This window comes from Rana temporaria, chromosome 1 (assembly GCF_905171775.1).
Source record: "Rana temporaria chromosome 1, aRanTem1.1, whole genome shotgun sequence".
NCBI lineage: Eukaryota > Metazoa > Chordata > Amphibia > Anura > Ranidae > Rana > Rana temporaria.
This window is the reverse complement of record NC_053489.1, coordinates 352,064,764-352,088,376: the sequence shown is the minus strand read 5'-3', so window position 1 is coordinate 352,088,376 and position 23,613 is coordinate 352,064,764. Positions and strand designations below refer to the sequence as shown.

The 23,613-nt window shown below is 42.4% G+C and overlaps 1 protein-coding gene across 2 annotated transcripts in view; it reads right to left on the bottom strand.

Annotated features, from left to right (window-relative positions):
* HOMER3 (homer scaffold protein 3) overlaps positions 1 to 23,613 on the bottom strand; it is a 277,994-nt gene that overhangs the window by 27,720 nt on the left and 226,661 nt on the right. The gene's annotated exons all lie outside the window — the stretch shown is intronic.

Genomic DNA, 23,613 nt, shown 5'->3' with positions numbered 1-23,613 from the left:
TACCTTAGTGCAGTCCAGTGTTGCCAACCTACCAGATTAAAATTTACTGGCACGACACACGAAATTTACTGGTGCTGCCACGTTTTTACTGGCATTTCACAAAAGTTACAAAATTACATTTTTAGGTGCAAATTTCAGTATTTAGGCTACAAACAAGTACGCTAGGCAAATAGCAATGTGATTTAAGGTATATATTAAGGTAAAAAAACATATTTTTGTTATTTTCGATATAAGGGCAAATATTTTAGTCACATCACCCCCTACCTCTATCCCCCTCTGCCACCAACACCCCCTGCCTTCACCCCCCTCTGCAGTGCCACAATCTTCCCCTGCCTCCAATCTCCCCCAGGCCCCCTGCCTCCAATCTCCCCCAGGCCCCCTGCCTCCAATCTCCCCCTGCCTCCATCTTCCTCTGCGGTTCCACCAACAACCCCTGTCTCCATCCCCCACCCTGTATGGTGCCACCATCCCCCTCTGCGGTGCCACCAACAACCCCTCTCTCCATCCGCCACCCTCTGTGGTGCCTCCATCCCTCTCTGCGGTGCCAACGCAGCCACCATCACCCTCTGCCTCCAATCTCCATGCGCAGTTCCAAGCCAAACCGATCTCGGCTACTTTTACTGGCACATTTCCGCAACCACAGACATTTACAAACAGGGAAAAAAAGTGCCCGTTTTTACCAACTACGGACGGTTGGCAACACTGGTGCAGTCCTCTTTCACTTACCTCATCCTTCCATTTTGCTTTTAAATGTCCTTATTTCTTCTGAGAAATCCTCACTTCCTGTTCTTCTGTTTGTAACTACAAACAGTAATGCAAGGCTTTCTAACTGGTGTGGAGAAAGCCTCTTGAGGGGGGAGGGGGCGAGCAGGAGGGTCAGGACACTCTCTACTTTGCAGATAGAGAAAGGAACTGTGTGTTAGTGGGCGTCCTTACACTTCTGCTCGCCCCCTCCCCCCTCAAGGGGCTTTCTCCACACCATGGTTGCAAGCTCTGGTGTGAGACTAGACTATTCCAGTTTGGGCTGTGGTAGATATAGGCTAGTATGTGAGTAAATGACCAATCAAAGTTGTTTGGACAGTTGTATCACCTTTTAAGGGAGATAGTGGGCTCGGTCATCCTGCATTCCTCCAGCTTTACATCAGTAAGGTAAAACAATATGACCTTATATGGCTCCTTGACCAGGATTGGCCTAGAATTCATTAGTGAGCCACAATATGAACCAACAATAAAAAGGAAATATAAAATATACAATTACCCTATCACCCCCTGGCCCTTTTGCTTGCGAGTCCTGTATGGCACTAAACCTGCATCATAAAAAAACTAATAAATGGTGTATTACATGCTGTTCATACTCTCTCAGTCATTATGCAATTAGTTTTCTGCAAAAAAAAAAAATGGTTGACCCTGCTGCTTTCTATCTTCACCTTCTGCTCATGTCCCCAATTCAGCTAGGGATTTTGCAGCTGTGGTGGCAACTCTGCACCTGCTCTGTTTTCAATGAGTTTATATGCTGTGCATTTCCTCTCTATCACATCTGAGCAGCCCATGTGACTACAGAGTCACTCATGTTGGCGTATACACAGTGGTAAATCACAGCTCTCTTCCTCCGCCCACTAACAAGCTAAACACATTGGTGGCGGGATATTACATAGATTAATGGAAACTTCACCTCCCTCTTAGACACAGGCTTAAGGGGCGTGACACAGCCTGTGACTGGCAGAAATCCATCCACACCATGTTATTGCCAAAAAAATTATAAAGATTATAAAGATTTGATTTCAAATATATATTTGTATGAAAATTTAAAAACCGTTTACTAGTAATAATTATCAATTTTTTCTATGTATTCCAAAGGCTGTATTTTTTTATTTTAAACATGTGACCAGCAGCAGAGAACTAGAAGCTACTCCTGTTTTTATTTCCCTGCAGACTGGCAGGGAAGATCTGGGTCATGTAACAGCTGTCTATCGATTAGGAAAAAGGTACTTCAATTTTTTAATTAAGATAATTACAGTGCCATCATCCACAAACAAAAGTAGACGGGACGGGAGACGATGTAAATTAAACAGTGTGTGTTTAGTGTCACTTTAATTATTCTCATAGTGTAAACTAATCTGTTTTTTACATCTTTCTTTAGGTACTCATGCCGAGTCTTTCCATTTGACGTTTTCTTTTTCAAACTGGAGAAAAAAAACGTATCTTGAAAATCGGGTTTCAAAGGGTATACTGAATTCTAAAGATTATTCTTATAAAAAAAATCCATTTATATATATATATATATTTTTTTAATATGGTGCCCTATGTACAGTTTGCTTTACTGATTAAAGCAGGATTGTCCACCATGCACAAGATAGTATATATCAGTGGCGGCTGGTGCTCAAATTGTTTGGGGGGGCGCAAACGAAAAAAATAAAACAATTGCAGCCTCACTGGGCCCATCAATTATCACCACTGTGCCATGCCATCAAAACGCAACCACTGTGCCATGCCATCAAACACAGCCACTATGCCATCAATTGTCACCACTTTGCCATGCCATCAATTGTCACCACTTTGCCATGCCATCAATTGTCACCACTTTGCCATGCCATCAATTGTCACCACTGTGCCATCAATTGTCACCACTGTGCCATGCCATCAAATGTTACCACTGTGCCATCAATTGTCACCACTGTGCCATCAATTGTCACCACTGTGCCACCAATTGTCACCACTGTGCCATGCCACCAATTGTCACCACTGTGCCCACCAATTGTCACCACTGTGCCCATCAATTGTCACCACTGTGCCCATCAATTGTCACCACTGTGCCCATCAATTGTCACCACTGTGCCATCAATTGTCACCACTGTGCCACAAATTGTCACCACTGTGCCATGCCACCAATTGTCACCACTGTGCCCACCAATTGTCACCACTGTGCCCATCAATTGTCACCACTGTGCCCATCAATTGTCACTGTCCAGACATCCATCCACCTCGGAGCTTTATATTATAACCTGCTGGGACTTGTAGTTCTCCATCATCTCCTGGGGCTCAGGTGCATGCAATCCACCATATTTGTTCAGTTTTTCTCACTGCTGGGACTTGTAGTCCCATAGATGGTGGATTGCATGCACCTGAGCCCCAGGAGATGATGGAGAACTACAAGTCCCAGCAGTCTAAATACAATAACAGGCTCCAAGGTGAATGGGTGGGGATCAGGCAGTGCACCGCTGTCCGCTGATGACCTAATGGGGCGATAAATCAAATCAAATCCATTTTGAACTGAATTCTGTGGCTTGGCTGGCTTACCTTAGCAGCGCCAGCTCCGCTCGGGCAGTGTGAACTTCAGAGAAAGTGGGGGGGAGGAGAGGAGACTTACACAATGACAGGACTCGGAGTGAACTAGGGGGGGGAGGGGAGGGGGCCCCTTCCCTCCCCCCCCTAGTTCACTCCGAGTCCTGTCAGTGTGTAAGTTCAGTGACAAGCAGAAGCAGAAGCAGAAGCAGTAGCCCCCCTCCCCCCCCCAGTTCACTCCGAGCTCTGTCATCTAAGTTCAGTGACAACTGACAAGCAGCAGCGGCAGCCCCTCTCCCCCCCCCCCCAGTTCACTCCGAGTCCTGCCGCCCAGACCCACTCCGCTCCGGATCAGCAGTGTGCACTCGCAACAGCTTAAGGTCCCCCCCCACCTCAATGTGCCGATCAGACGTCGGCACACTGAAGTGGGGGGGGGGGGGGGACCCGAAGCTGTTGCGAGTGCACACTGCTGATCCGGAGCGGAGTGTGGCGGCGGGACTCGGAGTGAACTCCGGGTGGGGGGGGGAGAGGGGGGGCCACCGCTGCTGCTTGTCACTGGCAGTACTAGCGCAGAGAGAATTGTTCAGCTGCGGTGGGGCTCGGTGGTGGTGGCGGGGCTGGCAGGCAATGGATGCGGGGGTGCTGCTGGTGCTGGAGTGGGGGAAGGAGCCGGTCTGTTCCTTACCTTCAATGGTTGGCGCCGCTCCTCTATGATGCCCCCACACGCGCTCCAGATAACACCAGAATACCGGAAGTGATATAATATTAATGGCACTGCCCACTGACCTCTCCTCCGGTCCCCGCCGAGCCAATCCCATGAGAACACCATGCATTCTAGCAAATCAAATGACAGTGGGAGTGTGTGCGGGCGCACAGCTTGCGCCCTGCACACGCCCTAAACACGGGCAAATCAGCTTCCAAGCCTGCGATCAGCTGATTGCAGGCTGGGAAGCTTCCCATAGACCGCCGCATGTCCGGCGCCTGGTCACTCTTAACCAGTTGGTAACCGCCCTATAGCCAAAATACGGCTACAGAGCGGTTCCTGTACTCTAGGAGGGCGTCAATGTACGTCCTCCCAGAGACTGCGTTGTGCGCGCCCGAGCGGGCGCGCACACGCGATCGCCGGTGCTCGCCGGGTCTACGGGACCCGCAGCAACAGCACTCGCGGTAAGGAGCCAATGGAAGCGGCTCCTTACCACGTGATCGCGCCGTCCAATGACGGCGCGATCACTTGTAAACAAACCGGCGTCATGTAATGACGCCGGTTCCTCCCTCTCCTCTCTGTACCGTTCGGTACAGTGTGAGAGGAGAGGGAGGGGGGGGGGGGATCGGGCGGCAGCAGCAGCCGCCGCACTGTGGGCTGGATCTGTGACAATTGCAGTCACAGATCCAGCCATCCCTGCGCAATACTCTGCAGTAAAAAAAAAATAATGATGAGTGCAATACTCTGCAATACCCCACCCCTTACTCTGCAATACCCCACCCCATACTCTGCAATACCCCACCCCATACTCTGCAATACCCACCCTGGGGGGGTGGGTATTGCAGAGTATGGGGTGGGGTATTGCAGAGTATGGGGTGGGGTATTGCAGAGTATGGGGTGGGGTATTGCAGAGTATGGGGTGGGGTATTGCAGAGTATTGCACTCATCATTTTTTTTATTTTACTCTGCAATACCCACCCCCCCATACTCTGCAATACCCACCCACCCATACTCTGCAATACCCACCCCCCCATACTCTGCAATACCCACCCATACTCTGCAATACCCCCCCCCCATACTCTGCAATACCCCCCCCATACTCTGCAATACCCCCCCCATACTCTGCAATACCCCCCCCATACTCTGCAATACCCCCCCCATACTCTGCAATACCCCCCCATACTCCGCAATACCCTCAATACTCCAATACCTTGCAATACGTCGCCTATGGGGATTTTTAAGTAGCAACGTTTGGCGCAATTTCACGAGCGTGTGCAATTTTGAAGGGTGACATGTTGGGTATCTATTTACTCGGCGTAACTTCATCTTTCATATTATGCAAAAACATTGGGCTAACTTTACTGTTTTTTTTTTTTTTTTAAGCACAAAACTGTTTTTTTTTTAAAAACACGCGTTCAAAAAATTGCTGCGAAAATACCGTGCAAGATAAAAAGTTGCAACAACCGCCATTGTATTCTCTAGGGTCTTTGAAAAAAAAAGCATATATAATGTTTTGGGTTTCTATGTAATTTTTTTAGCAAATAAATGATGATTTTTACATGTAGGAGAGAAATGTCAGAATTGGCCTGGGTGCTCCAGAACGCCTGATGGTGCTCCCTGCATGTTGGGCCTCTCTATGTGGCCACGCTGTGTAAAAGTCGCACACATGTGGTATCGATATACTCGGGAGGAATAGCAGAATGTGTTTTGGGGTGTAATTTGTAGTATGCATATGCTGTGTGTGAGAAATAACCTGCTAATATGACAGAAACTAGATTTTTTTTTTTTTTTTTTACAGAATTTTCAGTCTTTTTTCTTTTATAGCGCAAAAAATAAAAACCGCAGAGGTGATCAAATACCACCAAAAGAAAGCTCTATTTGTGGGAAAAAAAGGACAAAAATTTCAGATGGGTACAATGTTGTATGACTGAGTAATTGTCATTCAAATTGTGAGAGCACCGAAAGCTGAAAATTGGTCTGGTGATTAAGGGGGTTTTCGTGCCCAGTGGTCAAGTGGTTAAAGTGACATTTTTTTTTAAAAATAAAATTTTTTTTTTTTTTTTTTTTTTTTACACAGCTTGGGGGGGCGGCGCCCTAGCGCCCCCTATGGACGGGCCGCCACTGGTATATATGTATTGGGTGAAGAGGCAACAGGAGCCTACTGTGTTTGCTGATCTATGATTTTAATATGCTCTGCAACATAAGAACATTTATTACAAAGCCATGTGCTGCACAATCCCTAGCAGAGAATGTGTATTTTCTTTTTACAACCAGAGAGTGATTGCCAGCGTGTGGTCGTTCCTATAGAATAATTCACAAGGACCCACACAAGGACTTACAGGGTGATCATTGTTATCTGCACTAGACTAAGATGTTATGACAGTCAAGATTTTAAAGTATAGAAGTGGGGGTGATGTACATTATATGTGAATAAATAAATGTATATAAGCGATTCACGTGTAGACCTGTCAGGTTTTTAGCACAGTTGCTCTATAAGAAAATCTCAGTGGAGACCCAGCTTGCTTCATGAAGAATGTAGAATAAACTGCTCCCCCCTCATTCAGAACTTCTCCCTTCCAACATGGTAAAATAACAGGGAGCCAGCTCTGTATCCTTCAACAAAGCATCAGGGCAAAGAATTGCCATGGCAACCCGGAGTAAGCTGACAATGAGAATGCACAGCAAAACAAAGACACGTGAACTAAAGAGATTTCAAGAGGCAAAAGTATAGAAATACTGTATATAATCTGCAGGGTTGAATGTCATCTTCAGTGATTATTTCCTTCACTGTACGATGAATTGCACTACGTTTCCTAAAACTGGATACACCATGCATTGGATCGACACTGCGGTCTGATCTGTAAATGCAGTTGCAGAACTATCCGTGCAAAAATGTTTTTTTATTTTTTATTTATTTCATGGCTCTTTTCTTGAACCCTGCAGTAACTTCAATGGCCTCATATGGAAATTGTACACAATGCTAAGCATGACAGTTTACAGCGATCAGCTTAGTACATATATTGCTGCAACGTGCAGAGAAATTAAAATGTCTTCTTTATCCCGAGGTTAGCAAGGGATACCCAGAGTCACATATACAGTGAAAATGATTGTGTGAAAATGATAGCAAAGTTCTTTAAGATAATTTGCATTGTGATACCACAGAGCACTTGAACTCACTAGTGCAGAAAGTTGGAATGCCCTCCCATTAGCTGGTCAGATAGCACAAAACTTGGCTGTTGATGTTTATGTCGGCCATAGACAGGGCTGTCTTAATAGCATCATGGGCCCCTGGGCAAAGTAATGCTCTGGGCCCCTACAATGGATACAGTGCAGGTAAACAGACATCAAGTAGGTAGGAGGCAGACAAGAGGCGCTTCCCCTTCTGGGTGTAGCTCCGCATTAACTACATGAACAATCATTCTGTACAGCAAAGAGACAGTGGGAAAATACTACATACATAAAGTAACCAAGCTGTCCAGTGCATACAATATATCTGCTAGATTGATGACTCCCCAGCACTATGGCCCCTCTACACCCCAGATATTCCCCCAACACTCTGACCCCGCTACACCCCAGATATCCCCCCAGCACTCTGCCCCCTCTACACCCCAGATATTCCCCAGTACTCTGACCCCTCTACACCCCAGATACCCCCCCCAGCACTCTGACCCCGCTACACCCCAGATATTCCCCCAACACTCTGACCCCTCTACACCCCAGATATCCCCCCAGCACTCTGACCCCTCTACACCCCAGATATCCCCCCAGCACTCTGACCCCTCTACACCCCAGATATCCCCCCAACACTCTGACCCGCTACACCCCAGATATCCCCCCAGCACTCTGACCCCCTCTACACCCCAGATATCCCCCCAGCCCTCTCATTAAGACAGCCCTGGCCATAGATGAGTTGAAAACTAAATGAAAATTCTTGTAAATCTTTGAATTGTTTGCTTTTCGCATCATTAGTGTGGTGTGACACGCTAATTTTATGCCACAATTGAAAGTGCCTGACCCAACATGCTGGATTTTTTAAAACGTAACAAACGATGGCACAATTGTATAAGCTATTTTGTTTTTCAAATCAACAGTGTTCAGTTTTCGACTCACCTATGGGCGGTTTTAGGTCCTTTGGTTCGTTTAGTGTAATTCCATACACTGTAGTAAAATGTGACTAGATGTGGCATTTTAAAATGCAAGTTCAGTTTAAATGGCAAAGTTGCTCAGTAGCATAAATGTCTAAAAATTAAACCTTTTTTTTCTACAGAAATTATAATAGCAAGGTTTTACTCATGTACAACAGACTCTCTAAACAAAAGCTTATAGAAATCAACTAAATTATAGTCCAACTATAAGTCAAAACCAATTTCGTTTTAGAAAGAGAAGGGTGTAGATTATGTCAGGCTTTTATGGCCCATTATAACATTATTAAAATTTTCCTCCAATTCCTATACCAGTGACACCAGATATATAGAGTTTGGCTCTAGGGTCCCCAACCCAGAGAGCCAAATGGGGGGAATAATTGGGCCATTGTTGGACTATTACGGTACTGGTAATAAATGTGGGTAATGTACAACAAAACAAGTAAAAAATGAAAGGAAACAATTTTATTATATAAAATGTCGATAACGACACACATAGTTCAAAAAACAACACAAAATGTATGACCAACAAATCGCCAGTATAGTAGTCCCCAGGAGGAGGAGAAGCATAGTGGGTAGAAGGTCCTGACACCAGGACAGGAAAGGAGGGAACAGAGCTGGGAGGTACAGAGCGATAACAATAGTCCATACAATCCCCATGCTATTAACCACTTAAGGACCGCCTCCTGCACATATACGTCGGCAGAATGGCACGGCTGGGCACATGTACGTATATATACGTCCTGTACTTGTACCCAGCCGTGGGTCGCGGGTCCGGGACCGAAGCTCCGGGACCGGGACCGCGGGGTCCCGCGGACCCGATCGCCGCTTGAGTGTGGCGATCGGTCCCCGGAGCTGTGGCTGCTTCACTGTGGCGGCGTATCGATCGCGTCATTCCCTTTATAGGGAAGACACGATCGATGACGTCACACCTACAGCCACACCCCCCTACAGTTGTAAACACTACCACAGTGAACCCTAACTCCTACAGAGCCCCCTGTGGTTAACTCCCAAACTGCAACTGTCATTTTCACAATAAAGAATGCAATTTAAATGCATTTTTTGCTGTGAAAATGACAATGGTCCCAAAAATGTGTCAAAATTGTCCGAAGTGTCCGCCATAATGTCGCAGTCACGAAAAAAATCGCTGATCGCCGCCATTAGTAGTAAAAAAAAAAAAAAAATGCAATAAAACTATCCCCTATTTTGTAAACGCTATAAATTTTGCGCAAACCAACCGATAAACGATTATTGCGATTTTTTTTACCAAAAATAGGTAGAAGAATACGTATCGGCCTAAACTGAGGAAAAAAAAAAATATTATATATGTTTTTGGGGGATATTTATTATAGCAAAAAGTAAAAAATATTGCATTTTTTTCAAAATTGTCGCTCTATTTTTGTTTATAGCGCAAAAAATAAAAACTGCCGAGGTGATCAAATACCACCAAAAGAAAGCTCTATTTGTGGGGAAAAAAGGACGCCAATTTTGTTTGGGAGCCACGTCGCACGACCGCGCAATTGTCTGTTAAAGCGACGCAGTCCCGAACTGTAAAAACACCTTTGGTCTTTAGCCAGCATATTGGTCCGGGGCTTAAGTGGTTAAAATAAGTATTTTTGTTGGTGTCTCTTTTCCAGGTGGAGAGATTTTCTATCATTCCTGTGCAAGTGACAGCCTACTATCTGAACAGGAAGAGAGAGGAAACCCTGAATAAGGTTCAAACCTTTTATAACTTGAGCCAAAACATAGAGAAAGCATTTTGGCCTGAATTGTTAAAGTCGAAATCAAAAAAGGCAAATCGAAAAAGATCTGGTCACAGATGCTACCTACATGCCACGCTGAAGACTGGTAAGATAGTGTTCAAAATGCAGCAGGAGAGGCTTGCAAAGCATAAATCCACAGAATGAATGAAGCAGATGCAGAGAAATGCATGCAATGCAGGTCTTCAGGCACAGCTTGCTCTCCAGCTATGAGAATAATGAGCAACATAGTAGTTACATCACCCTCTTAGATCAGGGCTCAAAATTTCAAGTTCTGAGCTACTAGCCAGGCCTTAAGAGTTAATCGCCACCACTTGTCCCGCCCCTAATTCTGCCCCTAAGCAAGTCCTCATAAATTATCTCATAAAAAAAAACAATGTTAGATGTTTTAGGCAGAATTAAGTTACAACTTTAACAATATTAACATAAAGCATATTTTGTTGATCTGACTGATAAATAAAATAAGGATAAGATATGATTGGCTACTATACTATACTATACTACGATACTATAGACACTGTACACATCATTACTGCCTTGTTAAGTAAATATTTGAATGCTATATTAAATATAGAATAAAAAAAAAATTAAAACCAATGAATTACACTTACACTGATTTAGGATGCAGAGAAACGGAGCACAGCATTAGACAGGGGAGTGGGAACTGTCAAAGTTAACTCTTCCTACTAAAAAAGCTGGTGTTTGGTTGCTAGGCGGTCTGAGCAACCAATCACCAGCTTATTAATAGGAAAAGTGATCTTTGGCAGCTCCCACCCAACCCCCCCTTCCTGCCCCACCCCCACCTCATCTAGTTCTTTGTCGACTCCTGCTGTATGCCAGACCCTGCTAATAGAATGACAAGGGTGGAGGGGCGTGGCCGGACGAGGATGGCGTTGGACGCTTTTTAGATAAGCTCCGTGAGGCCGAATCTAATCTGGAACCATCGGCTACCGATATTGCCGTTTTGGTTCTAAATTCGCCCCATCCCATATCAGGAGGTATACCTGCACAAAAAGATACCATTATTGAGGAGGTTCGTGATATACTTATCCGTTGATGTGACCCGAGGCCTCCTCTACACTCTGTGGCGTCATCGCCATTTTGAGGCCTACGGCTGCACGGACATCCCCGGACTCGAGTACGGATCGCGGTGCCGATTTAGCGGTATCCACCCCTCCGTCCACCCAGGATACATTACTCTGTACTGAGAGTCAGATACAGCCATAGGTTTAGGGATCTAGGACAGACATCGATACCATTAGGTTCGATCCCTCCAGTGGTCACTGCCGGATTCCTTATCCCTGAGGCCTGTAATCCCTCCGCGTTCCGCGGGCTCCATAGGACCCAGCTACTTGCTTACCCAGGAACATCCTTACCTAGGATTCGATTCTCTGCCCCTCAGCAAGCCGTCGGAAGCGACAGGAGGCATATCTCCTTCCCCCTCAGCTACTCGAGGCCCGTGGTCTCGGCCTACATACGGAGGCCCGGCGGCCATCTTGCTTTACCCACTGTTTTACCTCACGATCGATCCTCTCTACTCAAGGCTCTGTGTTGCTTCACCTTTACCCTTCACAGTGGATGAGACATTTATATGCTTTAAATGAAAAGAGCCCGATCCTACCACAATAAGCCCACAGACTCCCCTTGAGGTCTATACAAGGAGGTAACGCCGCCATCTCGCGGCCTGCATATTTCATACTAATATAAAAATATTATAAACACTTTTCTGTGGCAAAAACGACTGCAATTAACCACTTTTCTCTCATAATCCGCCTCAGTGACTTAAACTCAGTGTGTAGTGACTTGTGACCGTTATACTGCGGAATTACTGTGAGGATCTGATAGAGTATAGATGGATTTTATCCCCAGGTCACCGTGACATCCTGAAACATACATAATCCACTGTATCACACTATTTGGAGTTCTTATTATATTTATTTCTTCTCTAAACTGAGGTAATTCTTTGTTCACTGGCTACCTGACTGCAATAATAGTCTAATAACAGTAGTCGAAGGTTGGTTACCAACTGGATACAGTGCCCAGGGTCTGTGTTATACATTGTGGGATTATCCTATGATTGTCCCTGCTATGGAAACTTGCTGAGGTGTTCCTACACACCGTCCGATGTTAGTCGACAAAAGCTACAAACCAATCCGCTAATATGACACCTGCATGATAAGTAATTTGAGGCATTTTTATGATGCTGATCTTTTCACAATACTTACTGTAAAGGCTCAAAACTGGGCTTGGTCTGTTCACATAAGTAACACCCACTGAATGATGTTGGTTATAGGACTGTTACACCTATAGGAGCTGATATAGGAGTGAACTGTTGATTCTACAATATAGAGCAACTTTACCCCTGCTGATACGAATTCACTATAACACTTCTTATATATGAAGGGGAAACAGTGCAAAAAAAAAAAAAAGAAGAACTCAATTATCAAAGAGTGTCTTTTTGATATGGACACCCTTCCTCATACAAGCCCTCAGGTGCCTGTGGTGGATCCTAAGTTTACTGAACATTTCTCGTCTCATGTGACGCCCTCCTCATCACCTCCTCCCTTAGGTTCTACTACAACTTCAGCCTTATTTTCATCTGTAGTAAGGGAGGGAATAATACCTACAATGGCTGATCACGGGATTCCTATGGTGTCTCCCTCACATGACCCTATACAAGTAACTGCTAACGTTGAAACTGCCCCAGAAGTTTCTTTCAATGTTGCTGATCTCTATAACAGGATCTCTGAAATGCTGGAAAGGGGTTTAGCTCATACGGCTGAGAAAATTACTAAAGATATTAGGGCAGACTTCCAATGTCTTGGCAACAGGATTGATTCTGTAGAACATAAATTGGACACTAACGTTTCTAAAACTGAACAACATGATGACCATATCCATTTCCTACAAGAACAACTGGAGGCCGCTCAGGCTAAGATTGACGATTTGGAAAACAGGTCAAGAAGAGAAAACTTCAGGGTTAGGGGTCTTCCTGAGTCCATTATGGACGTTCATTCAGCAATACGAGACATTATGAGAATCCTCCTTCCATCTATGCCTGATATAAAATTGGAAATTGATAGGGCTCATAGATCATTAGGTCCACTGAGAAGAGATGGTTTGCCCAGGGATGTGGTGGTCAAGCCTCATTATTTCTCCACCAAAGAGGACATTATGAAACGGTCCAGACAACAGGAGAATCTTCAATACCAAGGTACTAAAATACAAATATTTTCTGACATTTCACCATATACCATTCAGAGAAGAAGAGCAATGAAACCGTTATTGTCTGCCCTCATTAACAAAGACATCAAGTATAAATGGGCTTTCCCCTTCGCCTTAAAATTCAATTATAATGGTAGAAACCATGTAATACATAGTTTCCAAGAGGGTGAACGACTTCTGTTAGATCTGAAAATTATATCTCTTGAACCTGCCATGGACACTAATCCGCCTCAACTTCCATCTGCCAAGAGGAACACACCTACTAGTCCGACTCAAAATCCATGGAACAAGGTCAAATACAGGAAAATTGGAGGTGACCAAGCCCCCTGAATATTGAATAGACTTACCCAGGACGTATCTCTTATTCTTTAATTCAGATGAATTTTATCCCGGATGCTTTTTGAAAAAAGAAGACTCCGGGATAGCATACCTAGTTAAATGCCGTTTTTCTTTAGATTTTTCTCCTATTTTTTTTGGTCATCCTCTGATTCAAATGCCTTTTTTCTTAAATTTGTTTTAAGGTGTAATGTTTAATTTGTCGACAACTGACGACGGTGAGGTATTGAACCTCAACTTACCTCTTGTGTCGACACTTTGTCGACCCAATGGGTAAGAATGTAGTCCTTTTCTGGGACTATGCTAAAATTTCTTGTTTGAATGAGGGAAGGAGAATCATTCTCTTCCCCCATTCTGGGTCACGAATTGACCTTGCACGATCTAATAGTTTGTTGTGCAATATGTTTTTTTATTTTTCTCTTTTTATCTCTTCTTTCCATTTCTTTTTCTTTCTTCTTCATACTCTTTTCATCTCTCCAGCCTGCCTGCCATTGTTCGTATTTACGGGACTACTGATGATATCTGTACGGTCCTGCCTGTTCATAGATGTTGACGAGACTTATGGCTGGATCGAATGATGTATCTAAACCCCTTAGTGTTGTTACTCACAACACTCAGGGGTTGAATTCTCCTATTAAGAGGCGCAAAGCCTTTCAAGTATACAAGTCTCTCCGTGTAGATGTGGTTTTCCTTCAAGAAACCCACTTTCCTAAACGATACAACCCCTCCTTTATGCATGCCCACTTTCCATTATTTTACCTAGCTAAAGCAGAAAACAAAACTAAGGGTGTGGCCATTTTGTTTTCTAGGCATTGTAATTTTAACCTGATTAAAGAATTTGGAGATCCGGAAGGTAGGTTTCTTTTGTTACAAGGTACCCTTGATGGCAGACTGTACACATTTATTTCTTATTATGCACCTAACAGAGGTCAGAAAAAGTTTTTCTCACAGATGCTTGATACCCTCCGACCATTTATGGAGGGGATCATTCTTATGGGTGGGGACTCTAACCTAGCTTTTGACACGGGATTGGATAAGTCCAAACCTTCTGTCAATGGAATCGTCAGACCAACTAAACTTAGTCTGCAAGTAGCACGCATTCTACATCAGTCTAGATTAACTGACATCTGGAGGGAGTTGAACCCCAAAATTAAAGACTATACTCACTATTCTAACCCTCACCACTCTTATTCTCGTATAGATCATATATTGATCTCTAACCATCACGTCCCAGCTGCCATTAAGTCTCATATAGTTGATGCTTCTTGGCCAGATCACTCGATGGTTCTTTTGTCACTGAGGAGAGAGGACACTTCTCCTAAAGTGTCTCATTGGACACTAAATAGGTCTATTTTGAAGGATCCTGTCCTAATGAAGGATATTGAGCGATCTCTTCTAGAATACTTTGAGCATAATGATACAGAAGATGTATCCCCTGAAACTTTGTGGGCTGCCCACAAGGCTTCTATCAGGGGCAAAATTATACAAGTGGCCGATGGCCTCAAGAAACAAAGAAACCTGGACATAAGGAGACTGGAAAATAACTATTTAGACCTCCGTAAAAAACATAAATCTGATCCTCTTAACTTTCCTACTCAGGCACTTGATGCAGCTAGATCTGCCCTAAACTTGGTACTTACCACTAAAGCAGGGGAAGACATGAAATGGACTGGTGCTAATTTCTATAAATTTAAAGATAAAATAGGCCCAATGCTAGCTCATAAACGGTCACCTAGATTTCAATCACGGTCTCTCCCTAAAATAAGGATGATTGATGGTTCTTTCACCCTGAATCCTAGGAAGATAATGGAGGCCTTTCATGATTTTTTTTCTAAGCTTTATGCATCCACTGATGATTCTTCTTCAGAGGGAATGGATGATTTTCTGGACAATTTGAATCTTCCTCAATTGACTGAAATACATAGAGAAGTGATGGAGTCTCCCATATCAGCTGAAGAAGTATTGTTAGTGATTAAAAACCTAAAATTAGATAAAGCCCCGGGCCCTGATGGGTTTTCGAGTGCATATTATAAAACATATTCGAGCATTTTGACACCCTACATGGTTAGATTTTTCAACCACATGACCGGTGGAGTTCCCATAGAAAGGCAACTCAATTTGGCTTATATTTCGGTTATCCCTAAGCCAGAAAAGGATCATAGCCTGGTGGAAAACTATAGACCAATATCTCTTATTAATAACGATCTTAAGATACTCACTAAGATAATGGCCAATAGATTGTCCTCTTTCATTGGCCAGTATGTTAGTAAAGATCAAGTAGGCTTCATCGTTGGAAGGCAAGGTCCAGATCAGGTTAGGAGGGCTGTAGATCTGATTTCTATATTGAACTCGGGTTGGACTGGTGATACTAATCAAAGGGGTATGCTTCTTTCTATAGATCTTCAGAAGGCATTTGACTTAGTATCATGGCCATTTATGTTCGGAGTGATGGAACGTTGGGGGTTTGGCACGAAATTTCTTGGAGTCTTATCTGCACTTTACTCTCACCCTAAAGCTAATATACGCTTTCAGGGTATTTTTTCGGAACCTATTGAGATCCATAGGGGTACTAGGCAGGGCTGCCCTTTATCTCCCCTGATATTTGCAATAGTGATGGAATCCCTGGCTATAGCTATTCGTGAAAACTCAAATATCAGGGGAGTTAGATGTGCCAAAATGGAGCATAAATGTGCCTTATTTGCAGATGACCTTTTACTGTTTTTGACCGCTCCAGATACATCCCTACCGGAAATATATTCTCTTTTAGATAAATTCTCTATGGTTTCAGGTCTAACTGTGAATATGGCCAAGTCTAGGGCCCTCAATGTTTCTCTCTCTGAATCCACGGTTTCTCTACTGAAGAAAAATTATGGATTCAAATGGGACACCTCTTATATCAAATACCTGGGTATCTATTTGACCCCCAACATCCAAAATTTGTATTTGGCCAATTACCCCCCTATGTATAGAAAACTTGAGAAAGATTTGAAAGATTGGGGTACTCAGAATATAGGTTGGATTGGTAGAATTAACTCGGTTAAGATGACTCTTCTCCCTAGGCTTTTGTATCTTTTTAGATCATTACCCATACCGATAATTAAAAGTCATCTAAAATCTTTTCAAGGAAAGATTATCAAGTTTATTTGGAACGATAAGGGTCCACGCCTTCCATCTCGCACTCTCTATAACTTGCCTGAACAGGGTGGTCTGGGGGTACCCAACTTATTATGGTACTATCAATCAGCGAGATTGGCACAGTTATCGGAAACTTTTCTTAAACATGAACGCCCTGACTGGTTAGATATAGAAGAGCAGGCGACCCCGACTCTAACGATAGAGGAGTTAATGTGGAGTCCTACCAAGAATAGGCCTTCTATATTATCTCCGACTCTTTCTCAAACCTTAGTTTTATGGGATTCACTTAAAAACAATCCCTCTCTAATTTCTAAAGGCAGACCTTTATCGAGTGTTTTTCTAGACCCACTCTTTGTTGCTAAATTTGATATAGATTCTTTCAAATGGTGGCATGATAAGGGGTTGTATCGTATAGGTCGCTTTTTTTCACGCTCGGGTCCACTTCCTGAACAACACTTCATTGACAAGCTAGGTCTTCCTGTCTCAGAAAAACTAAGATTTTCTCAACTACATGACTATGCACAAAGCCTATGGGATAGTGACTCGATCTCTGGACTATTGACACCTTGTGAAAGTAATTGTGATCAGGGTTTGATCAGGAAGGGGAATATTTCAATCATATATCAATCGCTTGCTAATAATTGCACCAAATTACCTCATATGCTGGCCTGGGAAAGGGAACTTAATAACAAATGGGATTTATCTGACTGGTGTAGTAACTATACTAGATCCATTAAAGGATATGTGAATATATCCCTTGTAGAGGCTAATGTAAACATTTATACTAGGTGGTATTTAGTTCCCGTTAAACTGGCTTCCATGTATCCGTCAACTTCGCCCCTATGCTTCAGAGGTTGTCAGGGATTGGGGTCTATGGTACATATATGGTGGGAATGTCCCAAAATACGGGGATACTGGAATAAGGTGTTTAACATAATAAGACGTGTCACAGGCTGTAACTTGCATCAATCCCCCACTATTGCTTTACTTCACGGGATGTTACCCCAGACCTCCAAGGTTACTAGAAAAACTCATCCTATACATTCTGACAGGTGCCAGGATCACAATCGCAGCTGCGTGGAAAAAGACTACTGTCTCCATCCGGTATATGAAACAAAAGGTTACATGGATTATGGAACAAGAAAAGAGGGTCTGTTCCATGTTGGATATGTCTACTCTTTTCCATGAAATATGGGAACCTTGGATGAAATTTATGGGAATATCTTTTACCCCGTGAAGGCTGTGATGATATTTATATCCTGAGGACGATGATGTTCGTTGGCAGGCAGGCTGCCATATCTTTTTCCTTTTTCTTTTTTCTTTCTCCTGATCTTCTTCGTTCTTTTTTTTTTTTTTTTTTCTCTTTTTTCTTTTTTTTTTTTTTTTCTTCCTTTCTTTGATTTTTCTTTGATTTTATCTCGTTGTCTTATCTACGAGGATAGAATCCTTGCTATTTCTCATTCTCAGTGTGTTATGTTTAGAAAAAAAATATATATATATAAACATTTGTATTTGCCTATGTTTAGGTTATTAAAGGATTCCACCAAACTTTTGGGGATATTAGGTTTGATAAGGGTTTTGAGAATATATATTTACAGATACCGGTGGGTTTTAGTGATAATTATTGGAGGGAGGGAGGGGGGATTGAAGGGTTTGCTTGACCTCTTGGACACAGACAGTTCCCGTTGGGGGTGTCAGAGAGGTTATTGTTCTCCAGAAATCCTATCCTTTATTCGTTCCATGAACTTTGGTCTAGTACACACATGGGGTTTTTCTCTTATATATAATTTATTGTGTGGCAACGATAACCCTAAGGAATTATATAGCATATTGAAATATCCTTTTATTTAATTATAAATTATTAGTTAAACCTAACTTTTCTTCTTAGCTTATACAAACTGTTTTACTCTCACCGTATGGTGATGAGCATATGAAATGGCTAGATATGATGGACAGTTACTACGACAGGACTATCTAATATGAAAAGTAATGCATTTGATTTATTATTTTCTGTATATTACTGACCTGTATACTGCTGTTATAGTACAAATGTATGTACTTTTATTGAAAATAAACTTAAATTTGAATGAAAAAAAAAAGAATGACAAGGGTGGAGGCTGGGAGGATAATCGCTACCCATTCAACCTCGCCCTCCTTTCCTCCCCCCCCCCCCACCGATGAGGCTCCACACTTGCCTTCAGCCTAATGTGAGTAAGTGTCTTAGATGACCTCACACTAGAGGTGCACACCTCAAGATAAATAAGTACCTTGGCACATAAAGTGTACTGCTATTTTTCATGTGAAATTAAAGAGAAAAGGTACATTTTTAGGATCATAACTACACACATTTTTACATGTACTCCATGTTTTTGGGTTCAGGTTCATTTTAGGCAAGTCCACTGAAGGCAAGGATAAGCAGCCTCTGACATAATCAATACCTAATTTAGAGGCATGGTTCTACTGGTATCCTTAAAATACAAGCTGGCCAGTAGTAGCTACTTTTTCCCTCCCAAACATTCAGTCGCCACAGCCCCCACTTCACAGAAAGTACTATATAACAATAATGAAAAAAGCTAGCATATAATGAAGTAGAAAAGCAGGAACTAAACAGGGCTGTATGTGCGATCACAAAGCACACAAACCTGTTTCATCACTGTCATGAGCCATTAGTGAACAGGGCTAGTTATGCCATTCATTTGGCTTTCTGCATAGCCTCTGCCTCTCTGCTTCACTGGCAATAAGTATGGGCTTAATATTGTAGGTGTAGAGGAATGCAGGAAAAAAAAGTGTCTGGCACCTCCAATAATTGGGAGATGGAAAATTGCATACATAGCACTCAAATACTACTATTAAGGCCCCTTTCACACTACTTTTTTACCGCAATTTCAGGGAATGCCTGTGTAACTGCCATCAAAGTCGGACCAAAGAAGTGCAGGGACTACTTTGAAATCGGAACAACTTGAAGTCGTACTAATATGAATGGTTGTCATTGGAAATCATGGGAAACGACTTGTCATGCTACTTTGCAGTCCCAAATCGTAGGACAAGTTGTACAAGAGTGAAAAAAATTAAAACAAATTAATACAACTACATTGTTCTCTTAAATGCCTAATCCTCTGCACTGCTAGATGGGCCCCTGCTGCCTTTTTCCCCCAGCACTTCAGCAGACGGAGATCACTGACATCATCAAAACCAATGTTGCGACCATAGTCCTGCATGGGACATGAGGACACAGTCCACTGCCAGAGAGTATGGGAGTGCCTTCTGCCAGGAGGATGAAGTAAGTAAAAGTGCTTTACTATCCACAAGACATAAACACATACACAGCCAAAAACAAACAAGAAATGGATTTGGTTTGTTTTTGGCTGCACTATGTCTGGTTCATTTCTCTATGGACGAGCTAAACAAGCATATATGTAGATTAGTGATATCCCTCTATAATATTTCTCTATCATAAAACAGTGGTCGCTTCTTCAAGAGCTTTTTCCTTAAAAAAGATATTGTATATATTTATCTCTTTTTCAGATTCCTTGCTTCTGTGCCCAACTACATAAAACTTAGTCTATTTATAGCTAAGCTGTCATCTTTTTCCCCACACTCCCCACGGCATCTGGAGTATTCCCTACTGTCACACTACATTAGTCGGCACAATACCTGGAGGTACATACAGTGTTACTACTGTTGAATAGGTTGGTGGCTTCCCAATTTTGGTCTAAACGATGTTTATTTTCTTTGCCCCTGCCCATGATGGGCACATGTTATGTATTTTATGCTCTTTGTTTTCATATATACTTTTTGACTGTTTCTATTATGCCTTTTTTGTCTTTGTTTCTTGTTTTAGAATGTGATATGGTAGTCTCATCTTGCCTTGAACTTCCCTGATGAAGGGACCTGCAGTAGTCCTGAAACTTGTCGGGTAGAATATCGACATCTACTACGCACCAACGATTCAACACTGTATATTGTTGTTTTTAAAATCACACTATTGGTGATATTCACACCTGATCAATTTTATAATCTTTATTAATAAATATCAATTAGATAATCTTTTGTTTAAATGTGTTGTTGCCTTTAAAGTCCCTAATTTTTATCTTGGGGGATATTTGTTTTCTTTCATATCTATATTGGGATTGGCAACTCTTTGGTCCCCATTGGTGGATTTACACATAAATCCACAAGACATAAACACATAGGTCCACTGAAAGGGAGGACTTTTACTTTCCCCAGAGCAGCTGGTCTTTAAAACTTTTATTTTTTTATATACTTTGCATACATATACAAGTGCATCTTAACCGCTTCCCGACCGCCACTTGCTATATATATCGGCAGAATGGCACGGGCAGGCAAATAGACGTACCTGTACGTCCCTTTGAATTCACCTGCCCAGCGGGAGTGCACCTGCCGCGTGCTTTTGGAGTGTGTTTGCGGGTCCCGGGAACTCGATGTTTGTGGTCAGGAGAGGCAGAATGGGGAGATGCCTATGTAAACAAGGAATTTCCCTGTTCTGCCTAGTGACAGGACAGTGATCTACTGCTCCCTGTCATCGGGAGCAGTGATCACTGTCGTGTCACTGGTAGCCCATCCCCCCACAGTTAGAACACATCCCTAGGATACACTTAACCCCTTCCTCGCCCCCTAGTGGTTAACCCCTTCCATGTCATTTACACAGTAAATCAGTGCATTTTTATAGCACTGATCGCTGTATAAATGACAATGGTCCCAAAAATGTGTCAAAAGTGTCTGGTGTCTGCCATAATGTCGCAGTCATGATAAAAATCATTGCTAGTAAAAAAAAAAAAAAGAATAATAAAAATGCCATAAAACTATCCCTTATTTTGTAGTCGCTCTAACTTTTGCGCAAACCAATCAATATACGCTTAAGAATACATATCAGCCTAAACTGATGGAAAAATTTGTTTTTTTATATATTTCTTGTCGCAAAAAGTAAAAAATATAGATTTTTTTTTAAAATTGTGACATTTCTTTTGTTTATATCGCAAAAAAAAATAGCAGGGGTGATCAAATACCACCAAAAAAAAGCTCTATTTGTGGGGAAAAAAGAACATACGTTTTGTATGGGTACAACGTTGCACGACCGCGGAATTGTCAGTTAAAGCGACGCAGTGCCGAATCGCAAAAAGTGCTCTGGTCAGGAAGGGGGTAAATTCTTCCGGGGCTGAAGTGGTTAAAAAAATGGAATATCATCAAAAAGTTTATTTTAAGTAATTCAATTCAAGAAGTGAAACTCATATATTATATAAATTCATTACAAAGTGATATATTCAAAGCTTTTCTTTCTTTTAATTTTGATGATTATGGCTTACAGCTATTGAAAATCCTAAATTCAGTATCTCAGAAAATTTGAATATTGTGAAAAAGTTCAATATTCTAGACCTATGGTGTCACATTCTAATCAGCTAATTAACTCCAAACACCTGTAACGGTTTCCTGAGCCTTTAAATGGTCTCTCAGTCTGGTTCAGTAGGTTAAACAACTGTGAGGAAGAATGCTGACTTGACAATTGTCCAGATTCCAGAAGACAGTCATCGACACCCTCCACAAGGAGAAAAGTCATAAAAGGTCATTGCTAAAGAAGCTGGCTGTTCACAGAGTGCTGTATCCAAGCATATTCATGGAACGTTGAGTGGAAGGAAAAAGTGTTGTTGAAAAAGGTGCACAAGCAACAGGGATAATTGCAGCCTTGAGAGGATTGTGAAGCAAAGGCCATTCAAGAATTTGTGGGAAGATTCAGAATGAGTGGACTACGGCTGCTGTTAGTGCTTCAAGAGCCACTACACACAACGATGTATGCAGGACATGGGCTTCAACTGTCGCATTCCTTGTGTCAAGATACTCCTGAACCAGAGAAAATGTGAGAAGCGTCTTACCTGGGCTACGGAGAAAAAGGAATGGACTGTTGCTCTGCGGTCCAAAGTCCTCTTTTCAGCTAAAAAGTTAATTTTGCATATTAATTGAAAATTAAGGTCGCAGAACTGGAGGAAGGGTGGAGAGGCACAGAATCCAAGTTGCATGAGATCCAATGTGAAGTTTCTACAGTCAGTGAGGATTTGGGGAGCCATGTCATCTGCTGGAGTTGGCCCACTTTGTTTTATCAAGTCCAAAGTCAGTGCAGCCCTCTACCAGAAAAATTCTAGAGCACTTCATGCTTCCCTCTGCTGACCAGCTTTATAAAGATGCTGATTTCGTTTTCCAGCAGGACTTGCACCTACCCACACTGCCAAAAGTACCAATACCTGGTTTAATCATCATGGTATACTGTGCTTGATTGGCCAACAAACTCACCTGACCTAAACCCCATAGAGAATCTTTGGGGTACTGTGAAGAGGAAGATGAAAGACACAAGGCCCAACAATGCAGACGGACTAAAGACCACTAACAAAGCAACCTTGGCTTCTTTAACCTCAGCTGTGCCACAGGATGATAGCCTCCACGCCGCATTGATGCATTCATTCATGTAAAAGGAGCCCCGACCAAGTATTGAGTGCATGCTATACTGTACATGGACATACTTTTTAGTAAGTCAACATTTCTGTCTAAAAAAAACTTTTTTTAATTGGTCTTATGTAATATTCTAATTTTCTGAGATACTGAATTTTGGGTTTTCACTAGTTATAGGCCATAATCATCAAAATTAAAATAAAGAAATGCTTGAAGTTTATCACTCTGTGTGTAACAAATCTGTATAATGTATGAGTTTCACTTTTTTAAATTAAATACTGAAATAAATTAACTTTTGGGTGATATTTACATGTTTTGAGCTGCACCTGTATGTACCATTAGTCCAGGTTTATAAGAGAGACACATACTTCTGCAATTTATTTCTGAAGCTACTTTGCTGTTTGTGGAGCCTTAAAGTCGTTTACATTTAAATTGCCACTTTGAAACTTTACTTATAGAGAGATTTATGGTACATGGTACCATAATGGTTTATGGTACAGCCTAGTTTCAATTGAAATAGAAACTGGTGCAGATGGATCTGAAACAGATCTATATGCTCTTTAAATGAGGC